Source organism: Hyperolius riggenbachi, chromosome 10 (assembly GCF_040937935.1).
Source record: "Hyperolius riggenbachi isolate aHypRig1 chromosome 10, aHypRig1.pri, whole genome shotgun sequence".
Classification (NCBI taxonomy): Eukaryota; Metazoa; Chordata; class Amphibia; order Anura; family Hyperoliidae; genus Hyperolius; species Hyperolius riggenbachi.
The window spans coordinates 196,415,712-196,429,045 of NC_090655.1; the positions used below are offsets into that span (position 1 = coordinate 196,415,712).

At 46.8% G+C, this 13,334-nt stretch overlaps 1 protein-coding gene across 1 annotated transcript in view; it reads left to right on the top strand.

The window, feature by feature from the left end:
- The first annotated feature begins 6,966 nt into the window (after positions 1-6,966).
- The window catches only part of LOC137536146 (protein unc-93 homolog B1-like), a 65,596-nt gene continuing 59,228 nt past the window's right edge, over positions 6,967-13,334 (top strand). Inside the window, exon 1 of the mRNA XM_068258223.1 lies at positions 6,967-7,052. The gene's annotated coding sequence lies outside the window, so the exon portion shown is untranslated. The remainder of the gene's footprint in view (positions 7,053-13,334) is intronic.

Here is a 13,334-nt window from a genome sequence, read left to right on the forward strand (position 1 = left end):
CTTTCCCCTTTTCTAAACCCAGATTTCTTACTCTTTACTAGTGTTTGAAGCAAATATGCGCTTGAGCTATTCGCACACTGAAATGAAAGAAGTTCAGTTTAAATTTACTGGGGCTTCTTCTAGCACCCTGTAGTCAACAACGATTCATTTGTAAAGAGCTTTTTTCTCCTATAGGACCTTAGGGCATTTGTTAAGGTTTTTACTTGGGGCTTCTACTGCACCCCTGCAGAAGTCCTGTGGCTGCGTTGGTACTCAAGGATCCTCTGGTCACCTGCTGCAGCTCACTTTCTGTTTTGCCGACCTCATGCCACACATGTCCTTGCTCCTGCTGGGAGCGTTCTGCATAGCCCCTGGGAGCGAGGACACGCGCGGCCAGCGCCGTCAGGTGTAGTGGCCATCGACTGAACTGAAAATGAGCCGCGGCGGGGGACTGGAGAACTCTTGCGTACAGACACAGGACTTCTGCAAGGGGCCAGTAGAAGCTCCAGGTAAAAAAACAAAACCCTTATACTGGGGATACACTGTACGTTTCCCCCTTATCAATCGAGCCGCTGATGGCTCGATTGATAATATCCGACCGCCGGGTCGACTCATGTATTCCCAGCATTAGGCTTTGTTCACATCTAAAATCGAAATCGCTAGCGATTTTCGATTTTGTAAATGATTTTTGTTTTTCCCTCCCTTACCTGCGTGCTTCTTTTTTGTAAAGCGCTTTTCAAAGTACTTTAGCAGAGCGCTTTGTTTTTTCACTTCCTGACGCAAGTCAGGAAGTGAACTCTTTGACCCAAAAAATAATAAATACAATGTATTTATTCTTTAACTATTTCTGCCGCCCAGACGTGCAGCTCACGTCCGGGCGGCTGCTCTGCTGCGGTGCCGCGCTTCGGCACGCTACCGCATGCGATCGCGGGCGTGCCCCCATGCTCCCGTGGTGTCCCCCGGTAGCCCTGGGATCAGTGAATGGGAACATGGTTCCCGATCACCGATCCGTGTCCCCGCAGAAAAAACGAAGCAGTTTTTCTGCCCGGAAAAATTTCCGCATCCCCCTTGTACTTCCGCTTAGCGAGAAGCACAAGGAGGGGAAAAAAAATGAAGGTGGCCATCTTGTGGCCAAATAGTAAAACTACATCTACATATTTTTTACATTACAATTTACACATATAACAACATTAAAAATTAACAGTTTATTTCCCACACCAAAATATTACCCAAATAAAATTTTTAATGGAAAAAAATATATATATATATAATTAAAAAAAAAAAAAAAGACATAAATAGTTACCTAAGGGTCTGAACTTTTTAAATATGCATTTGAAGGGGGTATACTACAAACATTTTTTAAATTATAAGCTTGTAAATAGTGATGGACGCAAAACGGAAACAATGCACCTTTATTTACAAATAAAATATTGGCGCCATACATTGTGATAGGGACAAAATTTAAATGGTGTCATAACCGAGACAAATGGGCAAATAAAATACATAGGTTTTAATTATGGTAGCGTGGATTATTTTAAAGCTATAATGGACGAGAAATAATGATTTTTTTCCATTTTCTTCTTATTAATCTTGTTAAAATGCATTTATAAAAAAATAATTCTTAGCAAAATGTACCACCCAAAGAAAGCCTAATTAGTGGCGGAAAAAAACAGATATAGATCAATAAATTGTGATAAGTAGTGATAAAGTTATTAGCGAATGAATGGGAGGTGAAAATTGCTCTGATGCATGAGGTGAAAAATCCCCGCGAGCTGAAATGGTTAAAGCACAAACGCGATCGCCGCATAAAGCAATTTTGTGAGCGTTTTGCGCTTTTCCTATACCTTCAATTGTAGCAAAAATGCCCTAAAAATGGTTCATGCGATGCTTTGCTGAGTGGAAAGCAGACGAAATGCTCAGATATAAACTATACCATAAAATTATTTGCACAAGCAATTTTATGGCGTTTTTTTTTTTTTTTTTAAAATCACTAGCGCTGAAAAAAAACGCAAAACGCCCGAGGTGTGAACAAGCCCTCCAAGAACTCCTATAAGTTTGTCTCAGATAAGTACATAGTGATGTGTACAGGAGAAAAAGTTATGAGCTCATAAACAGGTGACTTTTCAGTTTTGTTTTAAACAGGTCCAGGGTTGGAGCTGTCTTTTGTCAAGTTTGGTCCCTTGCTCTCCTCCTAGTTCGCGTGCGGATCCTCAACTGCAGAGCCGTGGCTGGGAGCGCTCTGCGCATGTGTAGTTCTTAAAGCCTACAACTGAGCATCTGTAGAATGTCTCCGAACATGATCTAGGAGGTCTGGCTCAGTTGCGGACTGTACTGAGGCTGACAGCGGCACAACGGAGCAGACCAGGAGGGCAGCGAGGGACTTGGGGGCTGGAAGAAGTTAAACCAAACTTCTTACTGTCACTTAAGATTTCCTTTAAGCTTCTTTCACTGCATCCATTGAGTTAAGCCGATATCGCAATGCGATGCAGTTACATTACTATGGTACGTTAACATCACCTGTGCAGTGGTTTCTGGCAGAAAAAGGCCAGGCTTATCACCCTGCCCTACACAAAGGTTAACGACCAATTTAGTTATTAATGTAACACTCTTGATGCATGTGTAATTTAAAATTTGCCTAGTGCTACATATCATTTATATCAGTGCTTATATATTTGTAGTAAAAGTTAAAACATATACCCCTTGTCCCTCATCTATGCTAATATTGCCACACTGGGTGAGACAGACATTGGCTCCGCCACCTGAACATTACCAGCTCACCTGGTCTTTATCATGGAAGGAACTCAGCAAGAGTTACATACCGTGTTTCCCGGAAAATAAGACACTGTCTTATATTAATTTTTTCTTAAAGGAGAGGTCCAAGGTAAAATAAAAATCCACTTACCTGGGGCTTCCTCCAGCCCCTGGCAGCTGTCCTGTGCCCTCCCCGCAGCTCTGCTCACTGCCGGTGGCCTCAGCTGAAGAAGCCGATCTCGCCAGGTCGGCTTTCGGGTCAGCTTCATGTGCGCTCCACGGCGCGGGTCACGTGGTGTAGCTGACGTCATCAGGTCTTAGTAGTTCGCCGACGCAGTAGAGACCTGATGACGTCGGCTACACCACGTGACCCGCACCGTGGAGCGCACATGAAGCCGACCTGGCGAGGTCGGCTTCTTCAGCGGAGGACACCGGCAGTGAGAAGAGTTGCGGCGAGGGCACCGGACAGCTGCCAGGGGCTGGAGGAAGCCCCAGGTAAGTGGATTTTGATTTATCCTTGGATGTATCCTTTAAAAATATGTGCTAGGGCTTATATTCGGGGAGGTCTCTCACCCTTTCTTTGTCTTGGAATTTGTTATTCATTTTGTGTCTTGTAACGTGTACATTTTATTCATCATGTAACATCTGTCACTGTAATTACTATGTCTACCAATCCTGTATTTTGTACCAATGTTTATATTTGGTGTTTACCATTGTTTGTGTTATTACTGTCCTGGAAGCTAAAATCCTCTATTAATGTTAATTTGGTGCATCTGTTTTAAATGCAAGATGTATGTGTATCCTGCCTATAATTAGGCTATGCATACCTATGCTGTTAGTCATTTAGATGCAGCTTGTTTTGGGAAGTGCTGCCAGCTCTCCCTGCTGTCTAAAAGTGTAAGTTTACCTTATGTCTAGCTGCTCCCATTTTTATATTTTATGTTTGCATTCTGTTTTGGTTTTTTTCCAGAGATTAGGGCTCGAGTGCATAGTTGTTAGCATCTATTTGAATACAATGTGTGTATGTTGCCTCTAGGGGGCTCTGCACACCTCTGTTAGTAGTCACCCAGATGCGGCCTGATTTTCAGATGCTCTGCCATTTCTTCCCTGTTGGTCTAAAGAAAATGTAGTATTATGTACCCCATGCTTGTTTCTTACTTTGTACAGTATTGTGCAAAGGTGGATCAGTGCATCACCAGGCCGCCTCCGAATGGCCACCAATCAGAGGTGCGCTGAGCCCCCCCAAGAAACTACAAACGCACCTTGAAACCAAACAGAAGCTCTGCATAAACATCAATAAGCAATGACCAAAGTTACTTACATTTGTACATAGCGAAGGAAAGGAACAGCGCTACTTAAAAACCGTAATAGCTTGCATGCAACTTATTAAGTACTCGTCCCTCCCACTGCGGAGAAGTCATCCCCCATGGGAGGGGCCCTAACACTAACTAATCCTAAATTATGCATAGCCTGGGTGCGCTACAAAGGTGCATTTGTAGTTTCTTGGAGGGGCTCAGCGCACCTCTGGTTGCCATTCGGAGGCGGCCTGGTGATGCGCTGATCCACCTTTGCGCAATTTTGAATTTTTACTTGGTGCGCTACAAAGGTGCGTTTGTAGTTTCTTGGGGGGGCTCAGCGCGCCTCTGGTGGCCATTCGGAGGCGGCCTGGTGATGCGCTTAAAAAATTTTAAATTTTTACTTGGTAGCGCATCCAGGCTAGGCATATGCATAATTTAGGATTAGTTAGTGTTAGGGCCCCTCCCATGGGGGATGACTTCTTCGCAGTGGGAGGGACGAATACTTAATAAGTTGCATGCAAGCTATTACGGAAACCAACATCCTCCAATGGTAGACAGGTGCATTTTATTTGAATGTTGGGTCTGTATTTACTTTGTACAGTGCCACAGAATATGCTGACGCTTTATAAATTAATAATAATACTATAACAATAATTGCCATATATTAAGTGATCTAAGCTTAGAGCTGCGTAAATAGTAATGAGGAGTGAAAAAATTAGAGGAACAATATAAATCACATACCTGGGTGGACCATCAGTAGGGACGTCATGGCAGGCACAAATAAGAGTAATAAAAGGAGGTGGAGAATGCTCCATGCATAGTGTGGTCTCTTGTGACCACTTTGGCAGTGCATGCACTGGGGCATGATCGGATATAGATGTAATTCCAATTTCAGAGTCAATTTGTCTGAATAAATCTATCGAGATGGGTTAGAAAATCCCCAAAAATCAACCAGCTGCAGGGATTGCAAAAGCTTCCTGATCATTTTGAGTGTGCCAACGCTGCTAACGCTACTACGCTGCGAAGCTTTGCTTCTACAAAGTGGAGAAACAGAGCACTGATGCAAGCTCCACCTCCTTGCATGCTGCCTGGGGTTGCAAGACACACCACATGCACTCGGTGCAAACACTACAAGACATCCAGCCAGCCAAGAGCCTTTAAGCCAGACAGAAGCCCTCCAGACAGTCCAGACATCCAGAAGCCCTCTGTAGCCGGTCCAACCAGCCAATAGCTCTCCACGCATCCAGAAGCTGTCCAGCCAAGCTGAGTCAGCCAGAAGCCAACCAGTCAGCCAATGACCAGCCACCCAGAATCCATCTAGGCAGTCAGCCGGAGCTAGCCAGAAGCTGTCTAGCCAGCTCTTAAGCTACCCTGAGCCAGGCAGAAAGTCTTATTTCAGTCCATGCGGAACAGAAGATGGCCCTCGGAGGAGCACTGTATGAGATGAATAATGGAGGTCTCAATTGTAAAAGATTATTTTGTGTAACCACAGAGAAGAATGATTTCTTATTGTGTGAAACTACAGCATTTGCACTATTTGTAGTTATAAATACCTGCTTGCTTGTCCTTTATTAGTCGTAGGTCCTGTTTCTTGCTTTGCTCAGTGCCACATCATTTTATATGGTTTTAGTCCCCCTATACTGTATATACAATGCATGCCATTATCAAAGGTTTCTCTCAGATATGGGTCTGCTGCCAGGATATGCCAATGTGAGTTGAGAATTTCCCAGATAGCTTAATGGTGTGTTAAAGGGACACTTAAGTAAAAAAAAAAATGAGTTTTACTCACCTGGGACTTCCAGTAGCCCCCATGCAGCTGTCCGGTGCCCTCGTCGTCTCCCTCCGATCCTCCTGCCCCCGCCGGCAGCCACTTCCTGTTTCGGTGACAGGAGCTGACAGGCTGGGGACGCGAGTGATTCTTCGCGTTCCTGGCCACAATAGCGCCATCTATGCTGCTATAGCCTATATCATATACCATATAGCAGCATAGAGGGTGCTAATGTGTCTGGGAACGCGAAGAATCACTCGCGTCCCCAGCCTGTCAGCTCCTGTCACCGAAACAGGAAGTGGCTGCCGGCGGGGCTAGGAGGATCGGAGGGAGACGGCGAGGGCACCAGACAGCTGCAGGGGGCTATTGGAAGCCCTATGTGAGTAAAACTCATTTTTTTGGTTTGACTTAAGTGTCCCTTTAAAAATCTTGCGATAAACTTGTACCTTGCAAAAAAAAAAAAAAAAAAAAAGGGCAATTTTTAATAACATTAGATTAAAAAAAAGTGTGTGTGGTAGAAAAAAACAACAAAGTTTTGTAAAAGTAATATCTTTTAATCCAAAGGACATTTTAATATGCATCAGTTCACCAGCTATAAATAGCAAAAGGGGAACAAAGTACAGGATGTGAAACTTGATTAGGTCTTTGTTGAGCTCAGTGTCTAGTATAGAAGGTAGAAGACATTAGGGCCCTTATTCAATTCACTTTCTCTCAATTCAAGTTTTCTCCAAGGAGATAATTTTAAAATAACTTTTCAGCACTCTGCAATTGAACAAGTACTAAAAAGCAGGCAAAGAAGTACAGTACTGACAAAAGTAGTCTGAGTATTTCCTTGCCTGCTGTTGACATTAAAAGGTGTTTTATTGATAAAGGGTGAAAATTTCACCTAGGAGAAAACTTGGAGTAGTATGTTACAGTATATTTCCTTGTCTTAACTTTTTAGCAGTCTTTTAAGCAATAAATATCATTGAGACTACCTTAACTTTGATATAACCCGTACTTTATTTTTAGTATTTTTTTGATTGTTGGGCAAGCTATTAGATGCTATGCTAAAAAAACAATAAGGCCGGATGGTCTATGATTAACGTGTTTAGAATCAGTCTGAATGATACAGCTGCTCTGATCTCGGGTTTTCCCACTTGCTGTGTGCACGCCTCCCCCAGCAGCTGACAGTCATCTCCTCCTCCTTTTTAGCTTCCTCTTTCTCTAGGAGGAAGAAGCAACAGAACAAGAGATCTTATTCTGAATTATAACAGGTATATTTCTTTGATAAATGTCTGATTGCAATACATAACACGATTGTGATTTAGTGCAGTTACAATAAGGACTCCTCTACAGCACATGCTGGGGGCTGGGGGGAGTGTTTGTCCTCACGAAGCTCTGGTTACAAGTTATCTGCAGCACATTGTGTGAATACAGCTACCGCAATCTTGTTTCAAGTCTGCTTGTTTTTTGTTGAACAGGGAACATTGTGATTTCTTGGGTAGAGTACCATACTTGAAAAAAATCTGATTTGCTACAGCCAAATTATTATGTGACTCAGTATGCAACCTAGTAGTTGAGAAAGTTTTATTGAAACACCAGCTTATCTTAATAGAGAATTAAAATTAGTTTACTGATTTCCCCTGCATACTACGCAGAGTCTACTCTGTACTCAAGCAAAGCTTCAGGGCTGTTTTTTAAAGTTCTGCTTTTGAAAATGAGTGGTTTGATTCATGTTTGCTTGTGTAAGACTCAATCCATTGCATGGCAACAGCAGATGTGCTGACACCACCCATATTATGACCCCCTTGTTCACAGAGTCTCTGTTGTTTCCATTGCATTGGACATGTTATACATAGCATTGCTACAGGGTCACCGGTTGGCCCAGGCGAACCAAGCAGCTGCTTGGGGCCTCACCCACAGCAGGGGCCTCACATGCTGCTAGGGCTGTCATGTCTGTATGGCCACCACTGCCTCTCATGGCTGTCACTGACACCCAGACCTCAGATCAGTGGCAATGTGAATAGAGGGAATAGTGGCGCAGTGACTTCTTGTCCCTGGGCGCTCAGAAAGATAGGTAGCTCCGTACCTGCGCATGTGCAAATGCACACTTATGGGCACTTATGCATATGCAGTACAGAGTGGCCCGTCTTCAGGAATACTCAGGAACACCAATGCTCCTGTTTTTGAGTAGCATTTACGGGTGTGAGATCGCTAGAACGAGAGAACCGAGAGGGGACAGGAATGCATCTACAGAATTCAGAGCCTTTCCTCTTCTATTCCTGTGAGTGGTGCCATGTCACAGAGTGCATTTTGGCAGCGCCACCTCCTGGGCCTTTTGCAGCATCCAACCAGGATAACCACCTTGTGCAAGTTGGGTTTACAAATCTGAGAATTCCTGTGCTGTGAACCGATCTGTTTGAGCAGTTCCTCTGAGCTCTAATTCCCCAATGGGATTCCCCTAACAGTGTTTTAGGGATGGCAGCTGAAGGCCTACAGGATCACATTCTAAGCACAGGGCTTCCTGTAGGTTTTGGTAAGGATAAAGTTGGAGATTTAAGATAGGGCAGCTCCGCATGTTTGGAGAAAGAACCACTCCATCGGGAAAAAAAAGGAATTATGAGAAAGCAGGAATTCCATGGTGTGATGATCCGCTCAGCTGGCTGCACAGGCAGACAGCTGTTTGTCCATTCCTCTAGTCTGTGGGCTGCAGGTCTCTGGAACAGAGACCTGTCTTTCCATTGCAAGTTTCTGGCCTGTTCTCTTGCTGGGGAATTTGCATACATTCGTTACGCAAATCCCCTACCTGCCTTCTTTGATGACTGGCACTATAAGAGCTTTATGTTTCCCAGAAGGCTTTGCTGGTCATTTCCTTTCCATGGTCTGTTCCTGATGGACACTGCTGGAGTGTCAGCCATTGCTATCTAGTATAGTTAATTGTTAAGAGGAAAGGTCAGGGGGGCGTATATCCCAATGAAATCAACCAAAACACCTATTATTAATTTAAAATATCATAACTTTAATTTTATTATCCAAAATACAAAATATTAAAAAATGCCAAACCGTGGTGGATCAGAAACCCTGCGACCCTCATGCATAACCCACTCCTTGTGTCAGATTCACTCCAGACTCATACACCTGCCCCTGTGACTGGTCACTATTGCGACCACTGGTACCAGTAAAAAAACAAGCATAAAGTCCCTCCAAAGCAGGGGCGTCTGAGTCACTAGGCAACTATAAATTTTTGCCTATGGCGCCGTGGGTCTAAGTGGGCGCCTTCTCGCCAAGTCGCCGCTCTGTCCGTTTGTTTAATTTTTTTTTTCTTCTTTCAGCCAGCCAGGTCGGCGCCGGCTGTGACAGGCAGCTCAGCCTGTGCCCGGCGCCGCCTACTGGTCCGCCCCCTTCCTCTCCTGAGTCTCTGAGCAAGCAGCACGCACATTAGTTCATATGTGCGGTGCCGCCGCCTACTGGTCCGCCCCCTCTCCCCGCCCCCTCTCCCTCTCTGTGCAGACTAGCGTGCGGCCTCCGCACGCTAGTTCGTTTACACGTCGGCGCCGCCCCTAACTCCGCCCCCCGCCTGTCACACGTGTTGTGACGCAGGGACCAGTCACCAGTGCTACCGCCGGCTGGCTACACCTGACTGCGCAGTGTGCGCACAAACTATCAGAGGCAACACACCTCACAGTGAGTGCGAAGATCTGCAGATCTGCTGCTCATGATGATTTTTTTATATGCATCCGGATTCCTGGCTAGCCCTGATTCCGAGGGGCACCTGTCGCTATCTAACCTGGGGGGGTCCCTGTCACTATCTAACCTGGGGGGGTCCCTGTCACTATCTAACCTGGGGGGGTCCCTGTCACTATCTAACCTGGGGGTCGCTGTCTCTAACCTGGGGGGTCACTGTCTCTATCTAACCTGGGGGTCCCTGTCACTATCTAACCTGGGGGGTCCCTGTCACTATCTAACCTGGGGGTTGCTGTCTCTAACCTGGGGGTCGCTGTCACTATCTAACCTGGGGGTCGCTGTCTCTAACCTGGGGGTCGCTGTCACTATCTAACCTGGGGGTCGCTGTCACTATCTAACCTGGGGGTCGCTGTCTCTATCTAACCTGGGGGTCCCTGTCACTATCTAACCTGGGGGGGTCCCTGTCACTATCTAACCTGGGGGGGTCCCTGTCACTATCTAACCTGGGGGTCGCTGTCTCTATCTAACCTGGGGGTCCCTGTCACTATCTAACCTGGGGGTTGCTGTCTCTAACCTGGGGGTTGCTGTCTCTAACCTGGGGGTCGCTGTCACTATCTAACCTGGGGGTCGCTGTCACTATCTAACCTGGGGGTCGCTGTCTCTAACCTGGGGGTCGCTGTCACTATCTAACCTGGGGGTCGCTGTCACTATCTAACCTGGGGGTCGCTGTCTCTATCTAACCTGGGGGTCCCTGTCACTATCTAACCTGGGGGGGGTCCCTGTCACTATCTAACCTGGGGGGGTCCCTGTCACTATCTAACCTGGGGGTCGCTGTCTCTATCTAACCTGGGGGTTGCTGTCTCTAACCTGGGGGTCGCTGTCACTATCTAACCTGGGGGTCGCTGTCACTATCTAACCTGGGGGTCGCTGTCACTATCTAACCTGGGGGTCGCTGTCTCTAACCTGGGGGTCGCTGTCACTATCTAACCTGGGGGTCGCTGTCACTATCTAACCTGGGGGTCGCTGTCACTATCTAACCTGGGGGTCGCTGTCTCTAACCTGGGGGTCGCTGTCACTATCTAACCTGGGGGTCGCTGTCACTATCTAACCTGGGGGTCGTGTCTCTATCTAACCTGGGGGGGTCCCTGTCACTATCTAACCTGGGGGGGTCCCTGTCACTATCTAACCTGGGGGGGTCCCTGTCACTATCTAACCTGGGGGTCGCTGTCTCTATCTAACCTGGGGGTCCCTGTCACTATCTAACCTGGGGGGTCCCTGTCACTATCTAACCTGGGGGTTGCTGTCTCTAACCTGGGGGTCACTGTCACTATCTAACCTGGGGGTCGCTGTCACTATCTAACCTGGGGGTCGCTGTCTCTAACCTGGGGGTCGCTGTCACTATCTAACCTGGGGGTCGCTGTCACTATCTAACCTGGGGGTCGCTGTCTCTATCTAACCTGGGGGTCCCTGTCACTATCTAACCTGGGGGGTTGCTGTCACTATCTAACCTGGGGGTCGCTGTCACTATCTAACCTGGGGGTCGCTGTCACTATCTAACCGGGGGGTCGCTGTCACTATCTAACCGGGGGGTCGCTGTCACTATCTAACCGGGGGGTCCCTGTCACTATCTAAACTGGGGGTCCCTGTCACTATCTAAACTGGGGGTTCATGTCACTACACACACTGGGGGTCGCCAGTCACTAACTGAACTGGGAGCTCCTGTCACTACCTGAACTGGGGGGCACCTGTCACTACCTAAACTGGGGGCTCCTGTCACTACCTAAACTGGGGGGCACCTGTCACTACATACACTGGGGGCTCCTGTCACTACTTAAACTGGTGGGTACCTGTCACTACCTAAACTGGGGGGCTCCTGGCACTACCTAAACTAGGGGGCACCTCTCACTACCTAAACTATCTAGGCCAACCAGCCCAGAATCACTGGCAAAAAGGCCACAGCATCACCACCAGTCAGGCCAGCATTTAATTCAACCAGCCAGCCCAGCCACAGCTTCGCCGCCAGCCAGCCCAGCCACAGCATCACCGCCAGTCAGGCCACAGCAGGCCTTCCAGCCCACACATCATCCCCAATCCAGACAAAAATAGTATTGCCAGCCAGGCACAGCAGCCAGTAGAGGAGAATTCAGAAGCCAGGTGAGAGGTGTCTACCATATTAAGGGGGCATTCTGCCCATTTATGTGAAATGCTGTCTATTTATGTGCCTCATGACTGCTGAATTTGTCTTGTTGGGGGCCTCATGGTTACTGGATTTGTCTTGTTGGTGGCCTCATGATTGCTGAATTTGTCTTGTTGGGGGCCTCATGATTTGTTGGGGGCCTTAAGATTGCTGAATTTGTCTTGCTCGGGGCCTCATGATTGCTGAATTTGTCTTGTTGGGGGACTCATGATTTATTGGGGGCCTCAAGATTGCTGAATTTGTTTTGTTGGTGGCCTCATGATTGCTGAATTTGTCTTGTTGGGGGCCTCATGATTTGTTGAGGGCCTCAAGATTGCTGAATTTGTCTTGTTGGGGGCCTCATGATTGCTAACTGCGAGACTATGGGAAAAGCAGAATCATCATCATATGAGACAATAGCATTAAACCTACTTTTTTTTAGCTTTTTAAAACAGAAAATAAAACTGGGGGGTTCTAAAAAAAATACATTTTTCAGGAGTAGGATGGATGAAATTGTTTATCTTCACAGTTTATTTTCAACTTGGATTTTCCATAATGTTCATGTATGAGTTAAAATGTTTGTATTTAGTTTAAATTGCTGTTGGCACTTTGCGATTGATAAGTGACTTTTCGCCACCACTGTCCTAATCTAATGTCCCACCATTGCTAAGTTCATGTAAACTTGTCTCCACCCGTGACCACACCCACATTTTGGTCTATGACCACACACATTTTTCGCGCAACGAAGCCCCAATTATTGGGGGGGGGGGTGACTGTGGATAATCAGCACCGGGTGCCAAATACCCTAGGTATGCCACTGCCTCATAGTGAGTGGCGTGCCCCCTCTTGATATTATATGCCCCACTCTCCCCTGGCTGGCCCTGAGATTTGAGTGTGGAGGGGGGGGGGGGCGCCACAGGTTTTCTTGCCTGGAGTGACAAAGTGGCTAGAAACACCCCTGCTCCAAAGAGATGAGGTCCTTGAATGCTGAAAAAATCCAAAAGATGTTATGAAAAAAGGGGACAAGGCAAGACAAGGAAAAAATGTGTCCTCCAGATCTGTTCACCTGCATGTAATAATCAATGTAACATCAGTTATTGCCATGGACACACTGTTGCTAGTTCAGAACAAACTTAAAAATGCAAACTCCAAGTCCATTGGATCATTGACTAGAAATGCTGTTGTTATTAGTAGCCAGTGGTGACACAGCATAGCAGAATAGCATAGTCATAAATGCACAAGTACTTGATAGCATGCAAACAAGGGAAGCCGACACTGTATGCATTGGTTAGTAGCAGCTGCATGTGCTCATGTGGTAAAAGTACTTTGTCATACAGTACCAATCCGCCGATGTCCAGCTCCCAGTGTCCTGCAGTTGTATCGAGATGATGTTAAGTTCGGAGTAATCCAAGTTATGCCTTGTGCGTCGATGAAGCAGAGGCAGAGAGCTCTACCAGGGCAAGCATTGGAGTCCCTGGGCAGTCCAGAGCAAAGGGGCGTGGAGCAGGGCGCCGGGGCAGCGATCACACACACGCCAGGCAAACCACGCTAGCCCACGACATGTTTCACCGGACACTTCCGGTTTCCTCAGGTGGGCGTGGCTACAGCATTCAACATCCTGTCGTCCCAACGTACACTATGTGGCAGCGCCCAGCCAATAGCGGCGCGCCGCACCCACCCACCCCAAATCCCGCCC